Source organism: Acyrthosiphon pisum, chromosome A1 (assembly GCF_005508785.2).
Source record: "Acyrthosiphon pisum isolate AL4f chromosome A1, pea_aphid_22Mar2018_4r6ur, whole genome shotgun sequence".
Lineage (NCBI taxonomy): Eukaryota > Metazoa > Arthropoda > Insecta > Hemiptera > Aphididae > Acyrthosiphon > Acyrthosiphon pisum.
In genome coordinates, this window is record NC_042494.1 from 169,630,049 (window position 1) to 169,641,831 (window position 11,783).

Genomic DNA, 11,783 nt, shown 5'->3' on the forward strand with positions numbered 1-11,783 from the left:
TATTAATTTACATATATAATTTATTAGTATTAACCCTTTTATTTGTTTAATGTGTATATGAATTGTTTAAGATAAATATATTTTATCCTCCCACTAGAGAAGACATTGTTGAAAAGAGTGAAGGCCGTTTAAGTAAACTACTTATTTAATATTTTTACACGGGTGAACTTGCCTATGAACTGTAAATATATTGTGTGTTGCACTCATACTTAGCAATGGCACATCGATTAACGATTATTGCAATTTATATGATTAACTAAATAATATTTATTACAATTTATAGATCTGACTTGTCAGATTAGGTACACAAAAATGGCTTATTTTGTTGTAATTCAAAAACAAATAACTGTAGACACATGAACATTTCACTGAATGTTTATATTTTGAATTATACAGATTTTTTAATGGTTTTTTATTCAATACAGGTTTTTTTATGTTTTTTTCATCAAATATAGTTTTTTAATGATTTTTTTCATTAAATAGATTTTTTAATTAATAATGATTTTTAAAGATTTTTTTATTAAATACAGATTTTTTTTTATCATAGGTATAGACAATCCGAATGCGTCGGATCGCGGACTATATGTGAAGACTATATTACCAAGTATGTATAATCGACCTGCGATGGATTTCGGACCCGTTAGCTGCGTAGATAAGTGCAGAATGGAAGATAATATAATTTCTAGTGGGCTTATGAGACTCGCTGAGTATGAGCACACATTTTGGAGGTATAGTCATTTATATCAGTCACACCTGACTATGATGGTTGGTTAAAAACTTCAATCCACGAACCACGGATGTAGACAGTATGGTTACCAATCGACGTATGATTCCCATACTTGAAAAGTGTCTACAGAAATGAATCTCTATAATCAGTTTTTTCTAATACATATTCATAAGAAACCTTATATTTAATTGTTTAGATACCACCAAAATATTTTTTATAGACATTTAATGATAACAAAATTGAGAACCATTAATAAAATAATATTATAAAACACTCGTAATACTGAGTAAAATAATATATTTACAATTTTTCAATATTATTCACTTCCGGTGTGCCCATGTCGCTACATCAAAACACCTTAACTTACCTACTAACTTCCCCATTGTTGCAATCTACATATAATATCTATCTATATATATAAAAATGATTGTACATTTTGAATACATTTTATAACTCAAGATCCACCGAACCGATTTCGATAAAAATTTCAGGGCATATTAAAATTGATATATAGATGGTTTCTTTGAAGTTTGTACGCTATGCGATAAGTGGTTTCGGAGTTATGGCCTTTTAAGTCTACGCCTGGTGACATGGCAATATTAATTATTTTTGTATATATTAAGTGCAAACATCGGAAACCGTGGAAACCATGGAAATTAATTCATTTGTTTTTTTTTTTTTTCGTTTTTTTTTCTACAGTTTTACATCAAATCGTGCGCCACATTCGATTTCATTATCGCATTGCGCAATAAATATATCGTACAGCTGCACATACATAATATGACAACGACAATTTTATTATCCAGATAAATATTAATTGGTTTGAGATTAAATAAGATTGATTTTTATTCAATTTCAATTGTATGGATTTAGGTGTAAAAAAAGCGACAAAATATAGGCCGAGGATCACGTAATTATGTCGCACAACAGTCTCATTAAAAACATCTGTACAGGGTCAACTCTGGAACTACTTATCAGATCTTCTTGGTTTTTTTAAACGAAAGAGTATATTACGGAGAAGGTTATTATGAAACAAAATTTTAGGAAAATCCACTGGAGAGTAGGAAATCTGCATGTCAAAAATACAACAGTGACGCAACAGGTTAGGTTAGGATTTTGTATTAATTGACTATATTAGTCCACCATAGGTAGAAATGTAGAATACGACAAACTAGATATAACATTGGTACTTTAAAGTTAAATCATACAATTACGCATAAACTAGGGGTCCGCGATTTACCGCAGGTAGATTGCCTACCTGATAATATACTGCTACGAATCAGAATTTTTATTCTGGGCAACGGAAAAGTTAAGATTAATTTTAAACACCATACACCGAATATTAAATAGTGAATTGAGTCAAAGTTTGAGTCATATAGAGTTGGTACATTTAACGGGCAACGAAGGGCACATATTCAGCTAGTACATAATATAATTTTTGTAGAAGATGTGTTACGATTAATAGGTAGGTCGTGGGTACCGATTAGAGGGAATTACTAATTTATTATATTAAATACTTGAAATATCATATAATGTACTATCATGGCGTGTCTATCAAAAATATTAATTCTCACTTTTCACAGTTTGTAAACTACAAAATAATATTGATTTTATATATTTTTGAATTATTTTGATTAGTTACATTGACAAATTATAAGCAACCTCGTATTAAATATCCACATTTTTGGAAATAATGAATATTTTTTTATTGACATTCATACAAAAACGATTTAAGAAATATCAAATTTCTATAATATTTAGTTCAAAAATAGTGAAAAAGCGGTGAAAAATGTTACTATTATGTACCTACATTAAATGCTAATATAAACATGATATTGTGAACATGAGATAAGTATCTACGGTTAGTCGATTTTGAAAATATAAAAATTTTGCTCGTTTTATTCATTTTAATTTTTCGTTAAATTGTTGCTAGTTCACTGCGGATATTATGTAGAACACACGACAACATTCAAACTGTGTGCACAACTGTTGAACTGTACACTTTTAATTGTCTATTTCGTATGTAAACACTAAAGGTACTACCTACCTACCTACGTATAGGTACTACAATTTGAATTTATGGATTTTATATAAGCATCTATTTTTTTTTGCATAATAAAATTAAAATGAAATCCATTCAGTGGGTTTAAATTCAAAAAATGGAAATTTAATCGGATATAGGTAACCACTCGAAAATATAATTACCGAAAATTTGTAGGAAGAAAACGATTAAGCCGTTGGAATATTAAAAACGAATAAATATTTTCCTAGTACCTATACCGATATTTAATATCAAGGATGGACATTAACGGTTTATGTTAAAAAGTTTATTTAATTTTAAATTTTTATCCTCACTAGTTGCTTTTGGCTTTTCATTAATTTAACTGTTAACTTTCTAAATTCCGTTATTTAACGGAAAGCAACAAATTAATTTTTCATTTATAGAAGTAAAATAAGTTAGTTTATATTTATTATATTTCACTCTTTCAGTCTTTTTCGTTTTCATGTAAAAATATTTACCGTGACTTGTTTAAAGTTAAAATTGTAGGTTTATCATTCGAATCTAACTTATATGGAAATACTTTGTCATGTATAAACACTTTAGTCTAAAATGTAGCTTTTCGTTAGAAAACATTTAAGTACGCTAGCGTTGTATGAACAAATTAAGTCTTTCTTAACTTAATAAAAAGTTAAAGATAAGTTTGCATTAACTTTTAATTCAATTGGGTTAAAAAAAAATCATTAACTTGTCCAGCCTTGTTAAATAACATGTGCACATTAACTTGTGTTGAAATTAATACTTCACTAAAATACCGTGCAGTATACTTATCAAAAGTTTAGTCGTGTAGATACTTTATGATTGTATTTTTTATGACTTAGAAAAACCCTGATTTTAACGACCATACCAATACTATTCGGTATTCCACGTTTAAAACAACCATCATACCAATTTTCCTAAAGTCCATCAGTAAATAACCGATGTAGAAATTACCTACTATAGTTAATTATTACTGATAATTATTTTTTTTTTTTTTCAATTTAATATTATATTATTTTAACTAACAAATGATCATTAGTGATTATTATATTATAATTTGATTTGCACCTTTTCACGATTGATTTTAATTCTCATTTTAATTGATGAATCATGTCAACATTTTAATTTCAAATACTTTTTAAAAAAAATTGTGCCAATATAATAAAATTTGTTCTAATAAATGTTTATAAGAAACCTATTATATCTAATTGTTTAGATACAACCAAAATGTTTTATAGAAATTTAATGATAAAACAGTTGTGAGCTATTACTGAAATATTATATATAATATTCATTATTATATTACCCGTTTCCTTCATCCATCTTGTCGTTTTTGCCACGGGTACGAGAAGCCGGCTTGCAGCTCATAGTAAAAGATACCACGGCATACCGCGGTGACCGTAGTGACGTGGGGATGGACCCGTGGGTAACCACAGTCACACCGTTCCCTGTATAGCCCGACGAAAAGATTTGTCAGGCGAAAGTTCTGTTGTGGTGATATTATAGAGTGTACACTGTATACATGGTCTTATAACGAGTATTTGGGCACCGGATTTTAAACTTCCCACCCCACACCCTTCCACAGTGTCATCCGCGTTCCTACCAAGTTCGCTACGTCCTTTTATGTATTAATAAGACGTGTAAATAAACGTCGCACCTCTTCATCTTTGTATCCACCTGTTGTGTTCAACGGACGCCTGGACGATCCATCTGAATTCGTTTACGTCCGCCATAATACTTCTTTGTTCCGTAAGTAAATGTTGCACCTTTTGTATCCGGATGGACTCTTCTCATGTGCCCCCTACTTCCAGAGAAATCCGTCTGGTTTCGTTAACGTCTGCCATGTCGCACGTTTGGACCAAGTTAGTGCAGGTTTGCCGGGATCATTTTTTTCCTGTGTAGTGGTCGGCTGTTTTTCCGCGTTTCCCTTTGTCATACGCGCTGTATACTATTAACTTTGCTTTTGCGCCGTAGTGATGTACACGACCTCACCGTATCACCCCGTTCCGACTGACGTCGCGTCATTTGTATCATTTAGATTCGCTGTGGTAATTACGCTTTGGCGTATATAAAGCTATATAATAGGTATATATATAATGCTTGTGGCGAGGTAGATGAGTTGATAGTGTACAATTTAATATTTTTTAAAAAAAAAACAAAGAAAATAAATATGATAAGATTAACAAAGAAGAACTAAAATTGTGATTACCAACAATATTAAATATTTAAATTCTACATAATATATAATTAAAGTTCAAGTAATAAGTAATTAACAATAGCTTTTTTATTAGTTATAAAATTATTCTTATTTACATTACTAGAAATAATTTTTTTTAGATACAGCGGCAATGAATTAAAATTAGTTGGACCTAAATAGTCCACAAACTTTTTCCCAAAACTCTTATTAGTGTAGCTTACTTGCATGTCTTATGACCTATTTTTCCTTTTGTTATTTTTTTGGAAACCAAAGTTATCAATTTGGAACATAATAGAGAACTGCTTGTATAAATATCTGACCGGTAGAGCTTTAAAAACTTTATAATTAGTAGTAGACGAACCATATAATTCCTTTTTATTCAAACAAATTCTTATGGCAAGATTCTGTTGAATCTCTAGAGGCCTGATTGCATTGTCAGTACAACCACCCCAAACTAATAAACCATATTGGAAAATTGATTTGTATAGTGAATTATAAACAATACGCAGAATCTCTGTTGGTAAAAGTTTGTCCAGTTTAAATAGTTTGGAAATAATAGATCTTAACCTCATAACTAAATATTCGACATGCAATTTCCAACGAAGATTACAATCAATAATTAGACCGAGTGACCCTTAATAATTTTTGGCAATTGCATAAGTTTAAATTTAAATCACTAGCATCACAAGAGTGGATATAAATGTCATTGAACGGAATAGCTGAGTTATAAATTGAAAAGGCAACAAATACACTTTTATTTTATATTCAAAGTGAGTTTGATATTATTCAATTCTTTAAATATGTTATTTACTCCTATTGTTGTTTTGTGATGAACATTGTCCCAAGTGTTGCCGGAGAATAGAAGGCAGTTGCATCAGCATAAGTGGTCACATTATATTTAATATAACATTATATATTTAAATCACATTATTATAGCTAATACAATATAATAATGTGATTTAAATAAATAATCTAATAATGTTTTTAAAAAAATAATAGTAGAATAATATAATATGGTTGTACGTTATACGTTCATTAATTTGTTTAGATTTAAATCCATTTCATTTACCTATTAAATTTTATTTTATTTCTCATATTTTACCATTTAAATATGGAGGCCCAGTCATTTTATAACACGCTATTTCATAAAAAACACAATGTGCAGCTCTCCACACACAATGTTTTTATGTTATCATGTTTTCTACATTATTTACAAGACCATCAAAAGTTTACTTAGTTGTTAAATTTTAAACAACAAATTGTTGTATTTTACATACCTACTCAGAAATCTATCGTATTTTATTCTTTGCAAAGTAACATTGATGATCGTTGTTTGTAGTTATACAATCAATAACTATGATTTCTTATAAAGTTTTAATAGCATTAATTGTGACATATAATATCATATGCTACTGTTGTGGTGGAGTTACAAAGATGGAACTTAATGGTAAATAATTACTAATAAAAATTATATCATATAACTTATATGTATCTATATTAAAATATAAATTTTTATTATTACTTAGAATCATAACATTAACAATATATTATAAAAGTGATTATCAACAAAATAATAATTGTATTAAGCTAATAACCTAGTAGTTGATGCTGTACCATGAATAAAAAAAAAAAAAAAAAAAAAAAAAATTTTATCCATCTTAATATGGACGTACCTAGGTACCATTTTAAGTTAAAATAAATGTACTTTTCAAATTGGTACCAAATATGTACCTATCCTACTTTTCCTTATATTATAAATATTTAATTTTTCATTGGTTTTCTGTTAAACTTTGTAGTTTGTAGGTATATTCTATAATATTATGTACGTTTGTATTCTTCTGACAAACAGACATTACATTTCAATGTCATTGTATTTATTTAATTCAGTTATATCTATTTTTATGTCTAGAATGCAGTGGTAAGTGACTTTGTACTAAATGTAATTAATTTTACAATAATTTATTCATGTGAATTGAGCAATGAATGTATTGATCTCATAATGATGTGTTTTAGATTTTAAGCGGATTTAATTTATTTCTTAATTTTTTGTCTGTCATCGCCTTTTAGGATTTAAGTGCTTAGATTTTCTTCAACAGTATCTTTTCTGATGGGAAAATGAATCTAGTTGGTACTTTTGGGGGGGGGGGGGGGAGGTTGTTTATATTCGCATTTTCTATACACGATAATATTTTCAAAATATGAAGATTTGTTTAGAACTGAAATTTATTTCAGTTTTTTTTCCTGTATATATATTTGTTGGGCCAAAAAGGGTGAAAATTTAATACAAGGCTCGGATCCTGATATATAGAATATTGAAAATTATAAAAAATATATAAGCACAATTTTTTTTATAAGCATTTAAAGTTCAAATTTTGACATAATGTACCAACTCACTTGCCCACCTTTTTATAAATAAAAACTAATATGTCGAATAACACACATAAAAATAAAATAGTTGATTTAACTTTAAACTACAATGTTCAATATCTATAGTTAAATCAGTGCATAGTCATTTATAGGTTTCAACTACAATAATACGTTGACTCAACGCATACTGTTGAGAAATTATAATTATTCTTAATCACACCCAAAGTTTGTTGAATTTAGGAAATTGTAGATATTAAATATAATACTATATTAGATACAGGTAGGTTAGAATAGTAGTTGAATTGAAAAAAATAGAGTTTGTTGTTTTAAAACATGAGTTCGATTTATTATGAACTAATTTTGTTGTTTTTTCTACTCTAAAATAGTGTTAAAATGTATCATTAGGAGTGTTAATTTTATCCTTTATTTTTATTTTAAGAAGCGGTGTTATCACGAATTTTTAATTGGGAAGGGTTGGGAAGGGTTTATATTATTTATAACCCCCCCCCCCCCCCAAAAAAAAAAAAAAAAAACAACAATAGTTATAATAATTAGTACTCCCCCTGAACCCTGGCTGTATACTTTTTACTAATAGTAATTAAATTAAAATTCATGAAGGTTTTTACTTTTCACCACAAACACAGTGAACAAAGTACCTATTAAAGTACCCACATTAGTTTACAAAATTCCTTTACCTAATTGGTATATTTTGTCAGAATCTGTACGTAGTCCCGTTAAGTGAGTTTATGGGTTTGGGTTCGAGTCCCTCATGGTAGTGAATTGTTTTTATTTTTATAATAAACTAGCTGATCCCGTGCACATTGTTGTCCATTAAAAATGCCAACTATATATGAATAATATATTTTATTTTATAATATAACGGTTACCATAACCACAATTTTAAACCAATGGCAATCAATAATTATTATTATAATAGATTCAAAACCCATGGTAATCATTTATAAACAAAAATTGTCATCGAAAATCTCAAAATCCCTGTATGAGCACCTCCTGGGGTTGGTCCTCTCCTCTTTTAAATAAAATTAGCCTATCTTCTGCCCAGAGGTCTAATCTATTAGATCTAATCTATCTATCTATATATATAAAGCCATGTCTATATGAATATTATGTTTTACATATTTTCGCATGGAAACCATTTATATACAAACAATTCCATCGGAAATATCAAAATAATATATAAATGGTTGCCATGGTAATATGGACACACAGACAGACAGACATACATTCATTTTTATATAGATTTGTTGAAAGGGAAGCTTGACGGACTAATGACTTTAGTATTAATATAAATGAATATAACAACACGACAATATGATTATATGTATAAGTATAATATATAATAACGTACAACTGGATAATTTAATGTGACTGTACACACACACCGTATACGCACTGTACGACTACGGTGTCTGCGCAAGTGAGTATAACATACTTCAAAGGCCCTATATATATATGATCAGTTGAGGTCATCCCGTATCCGTATAGAAAGCGATAGTAAAAGTGTTGCACAGCTATATCGTAAATGCATAAGTATCTATTAGAAAACGACATTGTACACGCACGTGTGTTTACATGTTTTGAATACTAATATTAATTGTATATTTCTACAAAATTATTAATAATTACTAAATACTATTGTTCCGTATCTTGGGGTTATTTCAACTACAATGGAGTTTCAATTTGAAACAAATTTAAAAACTCAATTTGCAACATTAGAAAGTTAATCTCACTACGTCATGATATCTTCATATAGGATTATAATGTATTTGTCCTAACAACATATTTTTAGTCATTTTAAATATGATGAATAGTAGTAAAATCAACACTTATTGAATCCCAATTCAAAATCGACGCTCAAATATATTGATTGAGTTGAAACAACTTACTAACGATTTTTATGTGTGTATACATTATAATTAGGTAATAATTAAGAATAATATAGGGCTATAATAGGGGTAACAATGTAACATTATTCCTATTTATTTAGTCGCCCATATAAAGACATCAATAGATACAAGCCCACAGAGCCTAGATTCATAAAACCTACTTAATTAAGTACTCATTAGTTATTTCTTATTATTTCTTAATATTTAATACATACAATTATTATTGTACGATAATCATGAATTGTGATCATTTCAATTTATACATTTTATTTCGTATTATAATTTTATCACAAAAATACATACCTACCTAATACTGCGGAGTACCTATATTAAAATATGTATATTAATATATGAAATTAAAAAAAAATATATATTGTACTATACATTTATACCATAATTCAAACAGTTTGCGCTGTTATTAAAATGTAATAGATATTTAGAATAACCTAGTTGTAAAATACAAATGTTAAATATATTATATAATATTCACCACTTTTAAGTAGAAATGTAGTCGTTTTTTTATAAGTTTAAAATGTTTGAGTAAATATTTTTTTTAATTATACAATGTGTTAAACAATACAGTAAGCACATTTACACCCAATATTTATTTTTAAACGAACCCAGCGTGAAATATGAATAGAAGTCTTAAATGATACAGCCCTAGAACAGATATTAAATAATTGTACATAGCTTAGGTGCCTACATAATAATATATATATCCATAGTTTGGCACTTTATTAGGTATACTACTATGCAATAGTGGTCATGAGGGAGCAGAGTGGCCGAGCGGCCGAATGCCTATAAAGGCCGAGCCGCACTTCTCTTCGGACAGTCACGGTGTCTGGAGAGATAGGCTGCTATCACCAAACCGGGCATGGCAGATACCTACGGATGCCCACTTGAAAATTCTTCCAAACTAAAACATACGTGTTCACAAAAACTTACAGTACCCTCATCCACAGTTAAAAAACCACCCAATGGCCTAAGTTTAATTAATAATAATATAGGACTATAATAGGGGTAACAATGTAACATTATCCCTATTTATTTATACGCCCATATAAAGACATCAATAAATATGAGCCCACGGAGCCTAGATTCATAAAACCTACTTAATTAAGTACTCATTAGTTATTTCTTATTATTTCTTAATATTTAATACATACAATTATTATTGTACGATAATCATGAATTGTGATCATTCCGATTAATAAATTTTAATTCATATTATAATTTTCTTACAAAAATACCTGCCTAGGTACCTAATACTGGTGTACCTATATTATAACATAATATATACCAGATACCTATTAATATATTTAAAAAAAAAAAATATTGTATTATACATTTATACCATAATGCATACAGTTTACGCTGTTATTAAAATATTATATATATTTAGAACAACCTAGTTGTAAAATACAAATGTTAAATATATTATACAATATTCGCCACATATAAGTAGAAATGTAGTCTTTTTTTTTAAGCTTAAAATGTTTGAGTAAATTATTTTTTTAATTATACAATGTTTTAAACAATATAATAAGCACATTTACACACAATATTAATTTTTAAACGAACCCAGCGTGAGATATAAATATAAGTCTAAAATGATACAGCCCTAGAAAAGGTATTAAATAATTAACATAGCTTAGGTACCTACATAATAATATATATACCCATATAGGTTGGTACTATAATAAGTTTAATACTATACAATAGTGATTATGGGGAACGGAGTGGCCGAGTGGCCTAAGGCCTGTTAAGGCCGGGCGGCACTTCTCTTCGGACAGTCACGGTGTCTGGAGAGATAGGCTGCTATCACCAAACCGGGCATGGCAGATACCTACGGATGCCCACTTGAAAATTCTTCCAAACTAAAACATACGTGTTCACAAAAACTTACAGTACCCTCATCCACAGTTAGAAAACCACCCAATGGCCTAAGTTGCCACTGGTTAATAATAATAATAATAAAAAAAATAAATAGTGATTATGACTTATTTTAATACCTTTTTAATTAAAATTTAAAAATAGTTAACAGTATTTTGTTAACATAATTTAAACTTAACTGCTGTATTAAAAATTTATCTTACTTAACTTATAATTTAATTGAATTAAAAAATATCCTTGGCTAAATTTGAATACAATGGTTATATAATACTATCATTGTGTATAAAAAACAATAATTTATTATTATGCTTCATCAAATATTCAATTTTCACGAATCATTTTATTAAAATGTAATATTAATTTTGTTTTTATAATATTTTGTATGTTATAAATCTCTAACAGATATATTATACGGTGTTGGATTTTCGTGTATGTATAAGTTTAGAAAAAAGATGATTGTATTTAATTAACTAATTAGTATTCAATTTGTTTATTATATATTTATATTGATCAGTATGTAACATAAAGTAATAATAAACGTTTGATAATTTATATGTATAGGTTATTCGGGATTAGTAGACTACTGTTTTGTAAAACAATTTCGTAAGTAGCTTAAAGTTATAATAATGTATTTATTTAATATATCTAAATTAT